The sequence below is a fragment of the Schistocerca piceifrons genome, chromosome X (genome assembly GCF_021461385.2).
Source record: "Schistocerca piceifrons isolate TAMUIC-IGC-003096 chromosome X, iqSchPice1.1, whole genome shotgun sequence".
NCBI classification, from domain to species: domain Eukaryota; kingdom Metazoa; phylum Arthropoda; class Insecta; order Orthoptera; family Acrididae; genus Schistocerca; species Schistocerca piceifrons.
In genome coordinates, this window is record NC_060149.1 from 875,741,529 (window position 1) to 875,756,175 (window position 14,647).

Sequence of the window (14,647 nt, forward strand, 5' to 3'; positions counted from 1 at the left end):
TTATCCAGGGGGCACAAATTTGTGGTTTTGGTAACAGGATTGTAAATAGTGATAAATGAATGAATTCTTATTAGGTTGCAGCGTTTATTGGCTCGTGGATATCCTGTTCCATGTCGGTTGATTATAATTAAAGTACAACAACTCACGGAGATTCATTGTGATCTGTAATTACCGTATGGCAGCGAAACTTGGCAGATATGCTAATGCGTTAATGTGGAGCCGATTTACGCTGGAAAAACATTAGTTAGGTTATGATCACTAGGTGCAAATCTGGCGCGGTGCACTGTCTGTACGACACCTACGCTGTCATCTGATAAGCCATAAGGTGAGCGAGTAGTACGGCTATCGAGAAGAGACACCATGCGCTGTGAGTGAGCCCCTTTTTATTTGAACGGCAGCAATTACGCAGTTGTGAACGGCAGCAATTACAGTCTTGCATTGAGAGAGTATCGCCAACTGGCGGGTCTGAGGAGAGGCCCGATGTCATTGAGTGGTTTAAAGGAGATGATAATGAAATTCGGAAACACAGGTGAGCCTGGTATGGCACCTGGAAGAGGAAGGCGTCCTGCCGCGGTAGAAGTTACTGACGAGGCGGCTGTTGTTGTGACTGACAATGCAGCACGTGCCCCGGGTAGTACTGCATCTCGTGCAGTCACATCACAGTTGTCCATCCCATGGTCAACAATACGAAACGTTTTGCGGTCTGTTTTATACCAGACGCTACAGGAACTGAAACCTCATGATTCGGAGCAACGTTCTGAATTTGCTCGTCGGTTTCTGGCACGGATCGAAGTTGATGACATGTGGCCGGGCAGTATTCTGTGGAGTGACGAGGCACATTTTACGCTTCAGGCTGAGGTGAATACACAGTGTGACGTCCCTTCCCTCCTTCACTCGCCGGGAAGAGACGCGTCTCGTAACGATGTTCGTCCCCGTCAGTATGACGTGCAACAGCACCTGTAACTTCCGTAAGAACACAACTCCTCGCGTGGTTTAGAAATATTCTGTTATCTGTCCGCAACAGTCTTCTCATCTTGTGCAAACTGGTAAACTGCGACCGTATATTTTTATTTTTATGCCCGGTTAGTTCCGTGATGAAATTAAATATTGATTATCTGTTCTGTCTACTATTCCGTTGCTACGTCCAGTTATTAACAACGGTCCGACGTAACTCCAGAGATAACTTATGTTGGAGTAAATGTTTTTTTTTAATACGCCATAATACTGGTTTAAACTAATCACTCTTCACTCTCCATTAGAGTCACTTAAAATGTTTAAAGAGTTAGGCGACACGTAAGATTTCCCTTTTGACTCAGATTTTATTGTTCTTTCCGTAATTAATTTTTTGTCCCTACAACAAACGCACACCGATATGTCATTTAAGAATAACTTCTGTTCAGTTCAGTAATCGTGACGCTGACGAAAACTTTTGACTAATCGGCGTGCTTGTCTTTCTTCGTGTCTTCGTTTTATTGCGTCCTACTCAAGACTACGAATTGTTTTTCTGTCGTTGATCCATTGCTCTCAAGGTTTGTAACTGTTCATCAGTATGAAGGCTAAGTCCGATAAACCAGTATCACTCAATCGAAGTCTAACACTCGTCTTACTATACCGTCGCGTTGAGAACGGTACAGATTAACTTTCTTCAGTCGAATGACTGAGCAATACTTCAATCTCTATCTCGCGAATTATCAAACTTCCAAAACTGAAACAGTCTAATAGCGTTTGCATCCAGACAACTATCACAAATGTACTCTAGAGCGACTCAAGAGCAACTAACTAATTCAAGATTTCCGTATCCGAGTTGAATTGTAGTCGCATTTAATTTCCATTTCGATGCGGCTACAACTCTCTTCCATGGTAAATATTATCTTTGACTGAATTACTTTCTTGGATTTAACCTTCGTTCATATGGTTTTGAATTTATTCTATAGATGTTTGATAAAGAATCTATGATAATCCTTTCCTTTTATCTCCCCTATTTGTAGGCTATTCTCAGTATTTGAATAATATAGGTGTTAATCAAAATATTACCAGTGTAGATTTTATCGTCAATAGTTGCCGTCATTGTCAAGATGACTCACTTCCCTACTTTGTTTCCACAAAGTTTGTTAATTGGGGTTTTCTGTCCCTGGGGCGTTACAACAGACCTACCGAATTTGTGGTACTGTTAATCCGCGTGTTGTGCACGAAGAGCCACTGAACTCGCCGAATGTGACTGTGCAGTGTGGATTCACAAGCAGCTTTATTCTCGGTCCGTCCTTCTTTGAAGAGGACAAGCCCAGAGGGCCTGTCTGGTGTAGCGTGACGTCTGCTCGCTTCGAGACCTCCAACGTGTTATCTCCAGAGGTTTTGCAGATGCATGGCCTGCAGGACAACCGAATCTGAATCCATGTGACTTTTGGTTCTAGAAGTATCTAAAAGAACGCGTTTACCGGGACCACGTTCGGTCTCCAACTGATCTGAAGGCCAGTGTACAGGAACATGTTGTTCGGATTCCACCGGAACTGCTGCTAGCAGCCACGTCGATTTACGAATGCAGTATCTCGTCAATGTTTCAGGTGGTTGTATTGAACACATTATGTAAGTGGCGGTCAATATAAAGTCAACATTATGCTTTTCTCGCTTGTATGACCTTTTATGCCCACATCCCGTTCCTAATCCTTTACATGCGGAAACGTGTCTATGCGTCTTTTTGCATTCACAGCACCAGATTTGCACCTGGTGGCCAAAATTGTAACTAATGTTTTCCAACGTAAATTGTTTCCGCATTAACGCATTAGAACACACAGGATACTTACAGCCGACACCACATGGTAGATGAGTTCAGTTCTTGGAATTAAATATTTGGATATGGTCGCCATGCACGTAATCTACATCACAGTGGCGACATTCCGTCTTATTTCATTCCCGTATTGAGCGAGGTCTAAGGGCCTGACTGCATACCTCTGCATCTTATTTTTATGATCCATACAAGAGATACACCAAGGTGACTGTACAATTATCGTTCAGATTTCCTCAAACACCCGTTTATCTAAATTTATCCAGCAGATTTTCACGAAAACGACTTTTACTTTCTTCCAAGATTCCTACATACAATCCCCCAGCATCCCGGATACACATTCGTGTGAGGTAATCTGAGGAGACGAAAGTCATGGGATACCTCCCCACATCGTGTTGGACCTCCTTTTACCCGGCATAGTGCAGCAACTCGACATGGCATGGACTCAACAAGTCGCTGGAAGTCCCCTGCAGAAACATTGAGCCGTGCTGTCTCTGTAGCCGTCCATAACTGCGAAAATGTTGCCGGTGCAACATTTTGTGCACGAACTGACCTCTCGATTATGTCCCATAAATGTGCTGAAAGAAATGGCTCTAAGCACTGTGGGACTTAACATCTGAGGTCGTCCGTCCCCTAGACATAGAACTAATTAAACCTAACTAACCTAACGACATCACACACATCCATGACCGAGGCAGCATTCGAACCTGCGACCGTAGCAGCAGCGCGGTTCCGGACTGAAGCGCCTAGAACCGCTCGGGCACAGCGGTCGGCCATAAATGTGCGATTTGATACATTTAGGGCGATCTGGGTGGCCAAATCATTCGCTCGCATTGTCCAGAATGCTCTTCAAACTAATCGCGAACAGTTGTAGCCTGGTGACATGACGCATTGTCATCCGTATCAATTCCATCGTTGTTTGGGAACATGAAGTCTTTGAATGGTTACAAACGTCCTCCAAGAAGCCAAACATAACCATTTCCAATCAGTGACTCAGTCCATTCCATGTATACATAGACCACACAATTATGGAGCCAGCACCAGCTTGCACAATGCTTTGATGACAGCCCGGGTGCACGGCTTCGCGGGGTCTCCGCCATACTCTAACCCTACAATCAGCTTCTACCGACTGAAGTCTGCCCTCATCTGACCAAGCTACGGTTTTCCGGTCGTTTAGAGTCGCCCGCTGCAGGCGCTGTCGTGTTGTTAGCAAGGCCACTCGCGTCGTTCGTCTTCTGCTGTTATTTCACGCACTGTTGTTTGTTAACACTGACAACTCTACGCAACCACCGCTGCTCTCGGTCGTTAAGTAACGGCCCACAGCGTTGTCCTTTGTGGGAGGTAATGCCGAAAAGCTGGTATTCTCGGCACACTCTTGACACTGTGTATCTCGGAATATTAAATTCCCTAACGATTTCCAAAATAGAATGTCCCATGTATCTAGTTTCAACTACCCTTCCGTGTTCAAAGCCTGTTATTTCCCGTCGTCAGAAACGTATTCACGTGAATCACCTGAATACAAATGACAGCTCCGTCAAAACACTGCCGTTGTAGCCGCGTGGTTAGACGCGCCCTGTCACGGATTGCGAGGGCCCCTCCCGCCGGAGGTTCAAGTCCTCCCTCGGGCATGGGAGTGTGTTCTTAGCATACGTTAGTTTAAGCATTGTGTAAGTCTAGGGACCGATGACCTCAGCAGTTTGGTCCCTTAAGCATTCACACACATTTTGCCCTTTTATACCTTGTGTACGCGATACTACCGCCATCTGTATATGTGCATATCGCTGTCCCACGATTTTTGTCACCTCAGTCTATGTGAACTTGCTACAATCCAAGCTGCGCATCTCTCAGTTCTTTCAATATCTGTCGTAATACCTAATTGAGAATGACTCCAGCCGGCCGCGGTGGTCTAGCGGTTCTAGGCGCTCAGTCCGGAGCCGCGCGACTGCTACGGTCGCAGGTTCGAATCCTGCCTCGGGCATGGATGTGTGTGATGTTCTTAGGTTAGTTAGGTTTAAGTAGTTCTAAGTTCTAGGGGACTTATGACCTCAGCAGTTGAGTCCCATAGTGCTCAGAGCCATTTGAACCATACTTTTTTTTTTTTTTTTTTTTTTTTTTTTTTTTTTTTTTTTTTTTTTTTTTTTTTTTTTGAGAATGACTCCGACTCTACAATTGGTCGCATTAGCGTCTTGTATGCGATTTCCTTTTGAGACGATCTACCCATTGCCAGACCTCTCCAGAAATTTAAACTCTTCCATTCACCTTACTTGTTCCAGATTTTATGTTTTGGTTCCATTTCACGTCGTTTCACCTAGCCATAGATATGTTAACGATATGGCACACTTGAAATGTGTGCTTGTAATGTTTTAGTCTGATAATGTAGGTTTTACTCTCTTTATTATAGGCATTATCTTCAGTTTATCCACTTTTAAATATAACTGCCAACGGCCTTGATGCAGTCGTAAAATCGGTTCCTGTCAGATCATCGAAGTTTAGCTCTGTCGGACTCGGCTAGCACTCGAGTGGGTTACCGTCCAGGTGTGCCGAGTGCTGTTGGCAAGCGGGGTGCACTCAGCCCTTTTGAGGCCAACTGAGCTATTCGATTGAGAAGTAGCGGCAAAAGTCACGAAAACACAACGGCCGGGAGAGCGGTGTAATGACCACATGCCCCTCCATATCCTCATCCGGTGACGCTAAGTTCTGAGGATGACATAGATTTCTCCAAGGGCAAGTTTGTCCAAATCTTTCTCCATATCCTTGCAACCGTTCAACGACTATCCTTCTGTAGACAACAGCATCGTCAGTGAACAATTTGACAAAAGTGTTGACGCTGTCTGACAAATCGTTTATGTATATTGAGAACTTATGAGATAGTATTGTGCTTCCTTGGGGCACGCTATATGGTACATTCGTTGTGTTGAAAACTGGCCATCCTGTTCTGCGTACTGAGCTATTTCAGACAAAATTGACTGAGTGAAGACTCTGAAGATACTCTGTATGACCATATTTTGATTACTTGCTATTTGGAAATTAAGGTCCGATCGGGCACGAAATGTAAACCAAATCCGACGAAGCTTTGCACAGATCTTTTGAACACTGTGTCTAGTATGCCTGTCAATCGCGTGGCGTCGCTCGTTCAGTACACTTCGCGCCGAACGTGTAAATGAGCTTTAAGTTACAGAATTTCAAAGTTTGACGAGCTGTTACAAAAAAAAAGCGCTCCGTCTTCAGGCCACGAGTGGCCTACCGGGACGATCCGACCGCCGTGTCGTCCTCAGTGGAGGATGCGGACAGGAGGGGCGTGGGGTCAGCACACCGCTCTCGCGGTCGTTATGGTGGAATTCTTGACCGAAGCCGCTACTAATCGGTCGAGTAGCTCCTCAATTGGCATCACGAGGCTGAGTGCACCCCGAAAAATGGCAACAGCGCAAGGCGGCCTGGATGGTGACCCATCCAGGTGCCGACCACGCCCGACAGCGCTTACCTTTGGTGATCTCACGGGAACCTGTGTATCCACTGCGGCAAGGCCGTTGCCGACGAGCTGTTACCAGCTACTAATAATTGTTATATATGGTATAAGGTTAATCGTAATAGTTAAATTGGATCAATTTTAACATTTCTCGGTTTTCTTTGTGACAATGCGATGAATAACGGTTTGCACCCCTATTGGTAACGGAGACTCACTATGAGAAATCGCTGTAATTATGTAAAAGCATTTGCTGTTACAGTCACTGGTTGGGATATAGACTGACTAGAGATAATTTTCCGGTATTATTTTGTGAATTTGGAATCGTTTTCTTTGTACTTGCTTAGCAACCACATTTTCGCGCCTAGTCTGGAGGACAGTTCTCAGTAGTCAGTAATCATTATTGTGTGTTCCTTATTAATGTCCAGTCATTGCTAAAGAAATAGTAACCCGGTGACGGTATTCTTATTGATAAATGATGATTATTTTTCATGTTTTCTTTGTGATGGGTGGCGGTACCACATGCCTGCAACGTGTGGCTACGGCAGCTCTGTGCACTATAGAGAGGATCAGAATGCAGTATTAGTTCACTGAATATCAAAATCATTATATTGTGGCTATGCAATCATTATTGTGTGGTGAATTGTGCTTGAATTTTGAGTGCATGAAGTTCGGTTTAATTTCAAAATCGTGCTGGTAGTTCACATAAGATAGAATTTTGTAATGCTTGCGTCAGTTAAATTCGGTCGACCGCCACAGTAAATTCTCTAAGAACAGCACGCACATTTAAAGTAATTTTGACAATTTCAATTAGCTGTGTTTTACATAAATCAAGAGAGTGATCGTATAGCCAATTCATGTTTGAGTACTTTCTCTGAAATGATTGCTAAACTTAAATTTCATTAAGTTCCTGGCTATGTAATCAAGAGTAGTCTTCAATTGACTGATGCCTTCTCTAATTATTCAAGGGAGAAGAAAGATTAATGTTTAACGTCCTGTCGACATCAAGGTCATTAGAGACGGAGCACACGCTCGAATTGATTCAAGGATGGAGAAGGAAATCGAGTGTACCCTTATAAAGGAACCATCCCGACAATTGCCTGGAGCGATGTAGGGAAATCGTGGGAAATTTAAATCAGGATGGCCGGACGTGGATTTGAACCGTCATCCTCCCGTATGCAAATCCAGCGTGCTAACCATGGAGCCACCTCGTTCGGTCTAATCATTCACGCAGCACAACAGAATTTTTAGTGCAGTTTCTTTGTTATGAGATCTGATAGAACCGTACTTTGCTGATCTCCGGTGCTTGGCCCTCCCACATCCAGTGATACACATATCGCTGCAGTTAATGTAGAGTGTGTGCCAGTAAGAACTGTGTGTTGTCAGACCACATTATTTCTGTTGTATGAAACCTCCCCACTACGTAATACTGTGATGATTTTATATTAGCCCTTGGAGACAAAGCTTAATCCCAACTGGAAATAATGACATATAGCCCTGCAGATATAAAAGTTATAATCTGAAGGGGAAAAAATGATTGTCAATTTGGGAAATAAATTCTATGCAGAAAGATCCCTGTATTTGTCTTGATGAAGCGAACGTTCATCGATTCTCAGTCAGAGGAAATTCCAGTAACTGATGATATTTGATTCAGGAGCATAGTTAAGTAACTAAGAAAATTAAGGTCAGAATGATAAAGAATCAAAACAGTTTATGGGTTAAAGCAAATCTCTACTCTGCTCTATACTGACTGTGCTAGCTAAAGACAGTGTCATGGAGCGTTATCCATTGTGCTTTATTTCAGTTAATCTGAGCGATGAAAGTTGATAAATGTTTTTCATTTAAGTTGTTTGGTCATAATTGGGAATGTATACCTTGTTGTCACTAGGCGTAGCAAGCAGTGAGAGGTAGCTTCAAGCTATAACCATCAAAACTGTAACAAATGAGACAGGGAAGCGCCCATGGTAGGTACGAATCGAACCCAGACTCGATAATAACAGATAATGTAATGAAACAAGCAAGTAGTGGTGAGTTTGTAGTATGCCAGATCTAGTCATAAAGTTTTAAATGTAAGGTCGAAAATACGAAGTTAGATGCTTATTTTTGTTTATTTGCAGGTACGTGTCTGAAGTCTTGATGCACCTTGATACGTGGGAAGCATCGACTAGCGGCGAGTGCTGTCGCATCATTGCCAGTGGTGAGTCTCTACCCACCATTATCTCAGATCATCGTCGTCTCTGAGGATGGCAGTGACGAAATGTTTTGGAGGCACACACTGAAGTTATCCCTTGTGTCATTGTGTGTGGAGGCATCGGATATGACTTCAGGTCGCCTCTGATAGTGATCTTTTTTTTTAACACACGTGAGGCAGCAACCTGGTACTATCTTTGAACAAGATTACGCTCGCCCACATAAGGCAGCTGTCTATGAACTTCCCGCGTCACTTTGAGGTACTTCACTGGCCAGCACGATCGCCAAGCCGCCACAGTAAAAACTGGGTGCGAAATGCTTTTCGTCTACTCTTTCCCGCTGGCAGTATCCAGTATACCATGGTCCATTTATCTGAGGATATGATACAAAGCTCTGTATGACACACTTATTAAAATACTCCCGGCTGTCGTAGTAAGGTCGAATGAATTCATTCGAACACGGAATTTTACATTTTACTGAATGGCTATATGTCTCTCAGTCGAACCAGAACAGTGTCTGTATGCAGGCGCAAGAGGGTATATCGTCTTACTGTCAAAGGACCAGCTGTGTTCTCAAACTGACAGTTTCGTTGTTCATTTAACTTGGTTTTTCAGTCACTGTAATACATCTGCAAAACAACTCAATGTGTGAAATTTCATTTCGCTTCCTCTTCTCTATCTATTTGCTTAACTGTAATTGTCAGTGAGTGTATATATCCATAGAATTTAGTACCTGTAAAGGTTGATTTAGAGATAGTACTGTAATTGTTAGTGAGTGTATATATCCATAGAATTTAGTGCCTGTAAAGGTTGATTTAGAGATAGTTTTATACCTACGAAACATGTGGCAAAGTGTTTCACATATTTTATTGTTCTTTGACAGCGTTTTATTCAAAATGTAAAAAAAATGACCAGTGATTAATGACAGCAACGTTACAGCACATGAAGTGAGCATGATACGCACATGTCAAATGCACAGCATGTGTACGAACAAAACTCGTCATTTGTGAATGAAATTTTGAAGATGAAGCGTGGGAAATTGAAACGAGACGGGCCTTTCTGGTGATGATCTTACAATGGCTTTGCAGTGAAACTGCAAAGGCGATAGATCGTGTATGATGAATACACATAAAATGTAATGCTTAGTCCTAGTTTTGTTAAACTTGTGATGATATAACGTAGTAAAATTTTAAAGCCAACCAAAATAAGTGACGCACTAACTTGCGGTGTGCTACGAACATGGACAAATTCAGTGACGCGGAAGAAAACTTCTGTATGCCTAGCAATATTGGCCTCTTTCTCAAGCCCTATGGGACCTCACACAATGCAGCTGGAAACCAATAGCAATTATGTCGTGCCATTCTTGCGATAAGTATTATGAAACAAATCGACTCAGATCTCAGTCATATCGCGCTGACTTAGTTGGCTCTGAGCACTATGCGACTTAAGTTCTGAGGTCATCAGTCGCCTAGAACTTAGAATTAATTAAACCTAACTAACCTAAGGACATCACACACATCCATGCCCGAGGCAGGATTCGAACCTGCGACCGTAGCGGTCACGCGGTTCCAGACTGAAGCGCCTTTAACCGCACGGCCACACCGGCCGGCTGACTTAGTTTTCAGTTTCCTACGAGTTTAGCGAATAATTGGCTGTTTGACTTGTGCTGGGTTGCTTAGCAGAGCGAACACGCCGTCTCTAATGACGTGGCCACCGGCTCGACGTTTAACCCACAGCAAAGAGAGAATAGCGCGTTAGTATTGAGAGGGAGCCAAGCGGGGGTTACGTCAAGCGAGACGTTTCGCGGAGGCCAGGTTTCTTGTGATTCGATCTACTTGTACTGCGGCGTGCTTTTACTGGCTCGATCGATACCGTCTGGTCAACGTATAGCCTCCATAAATAAGTCCACTTCGCCCCCTCATGCTACCACTGAACACGAGAATAAACGACCAGGCCGCGTGTAGCCAACCACGTTAGCCAAAGCAATATGTAGATGACTACATTAAGGGGGGACTTTTGTGAAGAACGCAAACTACTTGAAAGATGCATCAGATCCACGATTTTGAAGATACGGTAATGTAACTTTGTACCATGCTTTACATGAAATGAACACACTTACTGTTAAGTTCCTTGCATTATGTATATCTAACTTTTTTATGGAATTAAAAATTTTATTTTCAAAAATAACCTATGTACGTTTTTTGCAGGAACTATTCAAGAGATTTCTACAAAATTTTCTCTGTTTAATTTGTTTGCATACAGTAAGCTTCTTTCATGGGGTTTTCTGTATATATAGAATAGGAGAATTCCAATATTTTTAATTGCAATTCCGTGACTGTAATACAAAATTCTTACAAAATTCCAGGCACTTTGTCCCATATCTCATCTCACCCTACACTCAGAATTTTAAAATTTGCTCCTGAGACAACATTAATTGGGTTTATGGAAATAAGTGTATAAAATTTCATATTTTTGGCCTTCATAGATTCTGAGGGAAGCGTACATAAATTTTAAAAAACATAATTTTCAGGAAATGCAATTTGAAGTTCAACATAAGGTTCTTTCTGTATGTCACCTCTTCAGCAGATTTGTCCTCAGGGTTCTCTTGCCCTTCAACGCTTCTCTTGTGTTTCTTGTTTTCTGCCTCCTTTCCCCCACCAGGCCGTCAACTGACATTTCAGCTGCAGAGAGGCGTTGTAAATCTAATTTCTTCAAGATTTCTTGAATGAAATTTCCTATCTTAAACCCAATTCTCTCCAATACCTTCATCGTCTCTACGTTTCCATCATTAAATATAAAAACTGCATCATAAGTTGGAATTGTGATAACTGTGCAGACGAAAATGTGGTTTTAGGGCATTGTTTCCATAGAGTGAATTTCGAGACTCATTTGGATTCTGGGTTTTGCCATGAACAAACGTTTTTAGAAGTTCAGGATCAGCCAGAAACCTGTAAGTAGGCTTGACAACATCCAAGATGCAATTTGGAAGTCTCTCCTTGAGAATGTAGGGAGCTGTTATCCCTCTGAGCCTGTAGACATGTACACCAGCTAATGTGGCAAAATGGTGAATGGGATGTTCATATGTTGACACCAGGTTGAAATATGTAGCCCACACTGCACTTTTCATGTCACTTACACTGGCTAGGTTCTGTCTGATAGCCTTGCCGTAATGCACTTGAAGAGTGTGTATCATCTTCCTTGTGAGTCTGTTGTGTCCACCAATACCTCTTCCATGTTCCAAATTGTGCCTTTCATGTCACTGACAGCTTTTTCAATCTAGAGCCCATTTTCTTCCCGATGTGTCCACAGTCTTCTAGATGTATCCCGTACGCTTGAAAGTAATCCACAGAATCGTTGTTCATTGAGGTGTTGCTTCAAATAGTGAGTGTGGCAGGAAGGTTGCGTCACACATTTAATTGTTTTTCAGGAACTAAGGATGCGATTTCATGATTGAAGCTTTGGTAACTTATTGCTCATGAATTCTAGTGATAAATAAAAACTAAGCTGACATTTTCCGTCAATTTTGTGAACGTTCCCCATTAAAAAACAGCGGTCTTACTAAGAGGACGTTGATCCTCTCAGAGTAGGTGATTCGAGTACCTGCCGGCCGCAGTGGCCGTGCGGTTCTAGGCGCTTCAGTCCGGAACCGCGTGACTGCTACGGTCGCAGGTTCGAATCCTGCCTCGAGCATGGATGTGTGTGATGCGCTTAGGTTAGTTAGGTTTAAGTAGTTCTATGTTCTAGGGGACTGATGACCTAAGATGTTAAGTCCCATAGTGCTCAGAGCCATTTGAGCCATTCGAGGAGCTGTAGGGTGGCAATCATCACTAACGAGTGGTTTTACTATGTATCAGATATTACCCTGCAGATGTTAACTCAGCAAGCCAGAGCTCAACGCCAGATGAGGTAAGTTTTAATTGACATCCAGAAATAAAAAAATGGTTCAAATGGATCTGAGCACTATGGGCCTTAACTTCTGAGGTCATCAGTCCCCTAGAACTTAGAACTATTTAAACCTAACTAACTTAATGACATCACACATACCCATACCCGAGGCAGGATTCGAACCTGCGACCGTAGCGGTCGCGCGGTTCCAGACTGTAGCACCTAGAACTGCTCGGCCACACCGCCGGCCATCCAGAAATAGTGCACGACATTGGAAACTAAGAAACGAGCATGAAGGAACACTTTTGATATCGGACATTAATCACAACGCCCCACTTATCGTTTCGGCAATTGACACAGGAAAGAAGATGCACACTGATCAGCCAGAACATGAAGACCACTGCCCACTGCGACGCTGGATGCCATACGGTGACCCGGTAGCAAAAGTATGTAAGCGGATCAGACACGGATGGGGGAGCACCCTAACGAAGATATGAGCTGTACACGGAGAAATCCATTGACATAAACGACTTTTACAAAGGGCAGATTGTTGTTACGCAGAGTCTGTGAACTAGAATCTGGAAAACGGCGAAGTGGTTCGAATGTTCACGTACTACTGTCGTGAGCATCTACGGAAAGACTGTGAAACTACCACTAGGCGCTAAATTGTTGGGCGTCGACGACTCCTCACAGAACGTGGGGTTCGGGAGTTTGACTCTCTGTAAGGTAGGATAGAGGGTCATCTGTGGCATCTCTGCCGAAAGAGCACCATGCTGGCGCACACACAGGTTTTTCGGAGCACACGTTGTTGAACTTGGAGCTCAGCGGAAAACCACCGCTAGGTGTTCACATGTCGACCTAACGACATCGTCAGTTACGACTGCAGTGGGCACGGCACCATCAGGACTCGGCCGTCGATCAGATCTTCGGATGAATCACAATTTTGCTAGACAAGGTCGCTGATCGTCTCAACCAAGGTGAACGGCGGCTCGAAACGTGTAGCGCGCCACGAACTCAGCCTGGTCGGGACAGTATTATGCTATGGAAGATATTCTCCTGCGCTTGCATGGGACTTGTGGTAGTAATCGACGACAAGCTGACAGCATCGAATCACCTGCATCCCTTCATGTTTGATGTCTTCCTCGACGGCGATTTCATCTTTCAGCAGTATAATTGTCCGTGTTTCGGAGCCAGAACCGTGCAACTGTAGTTTGAGGAGCATTATTGGGAACTCACGTTGATGTCTCGGCGACCAAATTCGGGAGACGTAAATCCTACGGAACCTATTTGGGTCATTATCGGACGCCATCGCCGCGTACACAAATCAGCTGCTCGTTATTTACGCGAATTACATGATCTGTGCGTAGATATCTAATGCCACATACCTCCCCAAACAGCTACCAACAAACTGTCGGATCCCTGAAACGCAGAATCTGTGATGTATTTCGCGCCTGTAAGAAATAAAATACATTGCAGCAAGAACAGACTCTTTTTACTTACAAAACGAATATTTCTGGGCTTGCTGCGGATGACGGCCACGCAAACAAACTTGTTTTTTCTGTATTCTTGTCAAAACTACAACCTTAAAGTTCCCGCGAGAAAGCGGTAATCACCACAATGTTGACAGAGGTTCTACATACATGGGTCGTGGAATCCTGCCACTTTACTCGTGAATCGATTATGGTGATAGCAACTTCCCCTGTTGAGCTGGTGGTGGTAATCACTAGGAGCGGAACCAGTTTTGTACGAAAAGTGGTCATACACCTCGTTTGTAACTTTTCAAGACTTATCTGAAATTCTTGTCAGGTATGGAAGCGTGTTGTCATGCAGCAAAATTACGACGGAACTCCACACGCCACCTTATTTGTTATTTATTGCTCTGTATATTGTTTAACTGGTCGCAGTGGTTCGTTCCACAGTACACGGATCAGCCAAAGAATTATGACCTCCTGTTTTACAGCGTGTTGGTTCATATTTCGATCGCAATACAGCAGATATTCTGCGTGGCATATGTTCGACATGTTCTTCACAGGTAGCGAGAGGTACGTGGCACCAGATATCTACGAACAGGTCAAGCAATCCCGGCAAATTACTGACAGATGGTTTGTGGGCGCAGCGCTGGAGCCCGATAGCGTCCCAGACGTGTTCCATCAGGTGCATTATAAGAAACTTCAGTAGTCAAGACATCAACGAGAGTTCATTATGACGCTCCTCATACCACAATTCTGCTCTTGTGACACGGACGGTTATCGTGCTGGAAGATGCCACCGCTGTCAGTGATGACATCAAGCATGATGGAATGAAGGGAGGGGGAGGATGAGATTGATG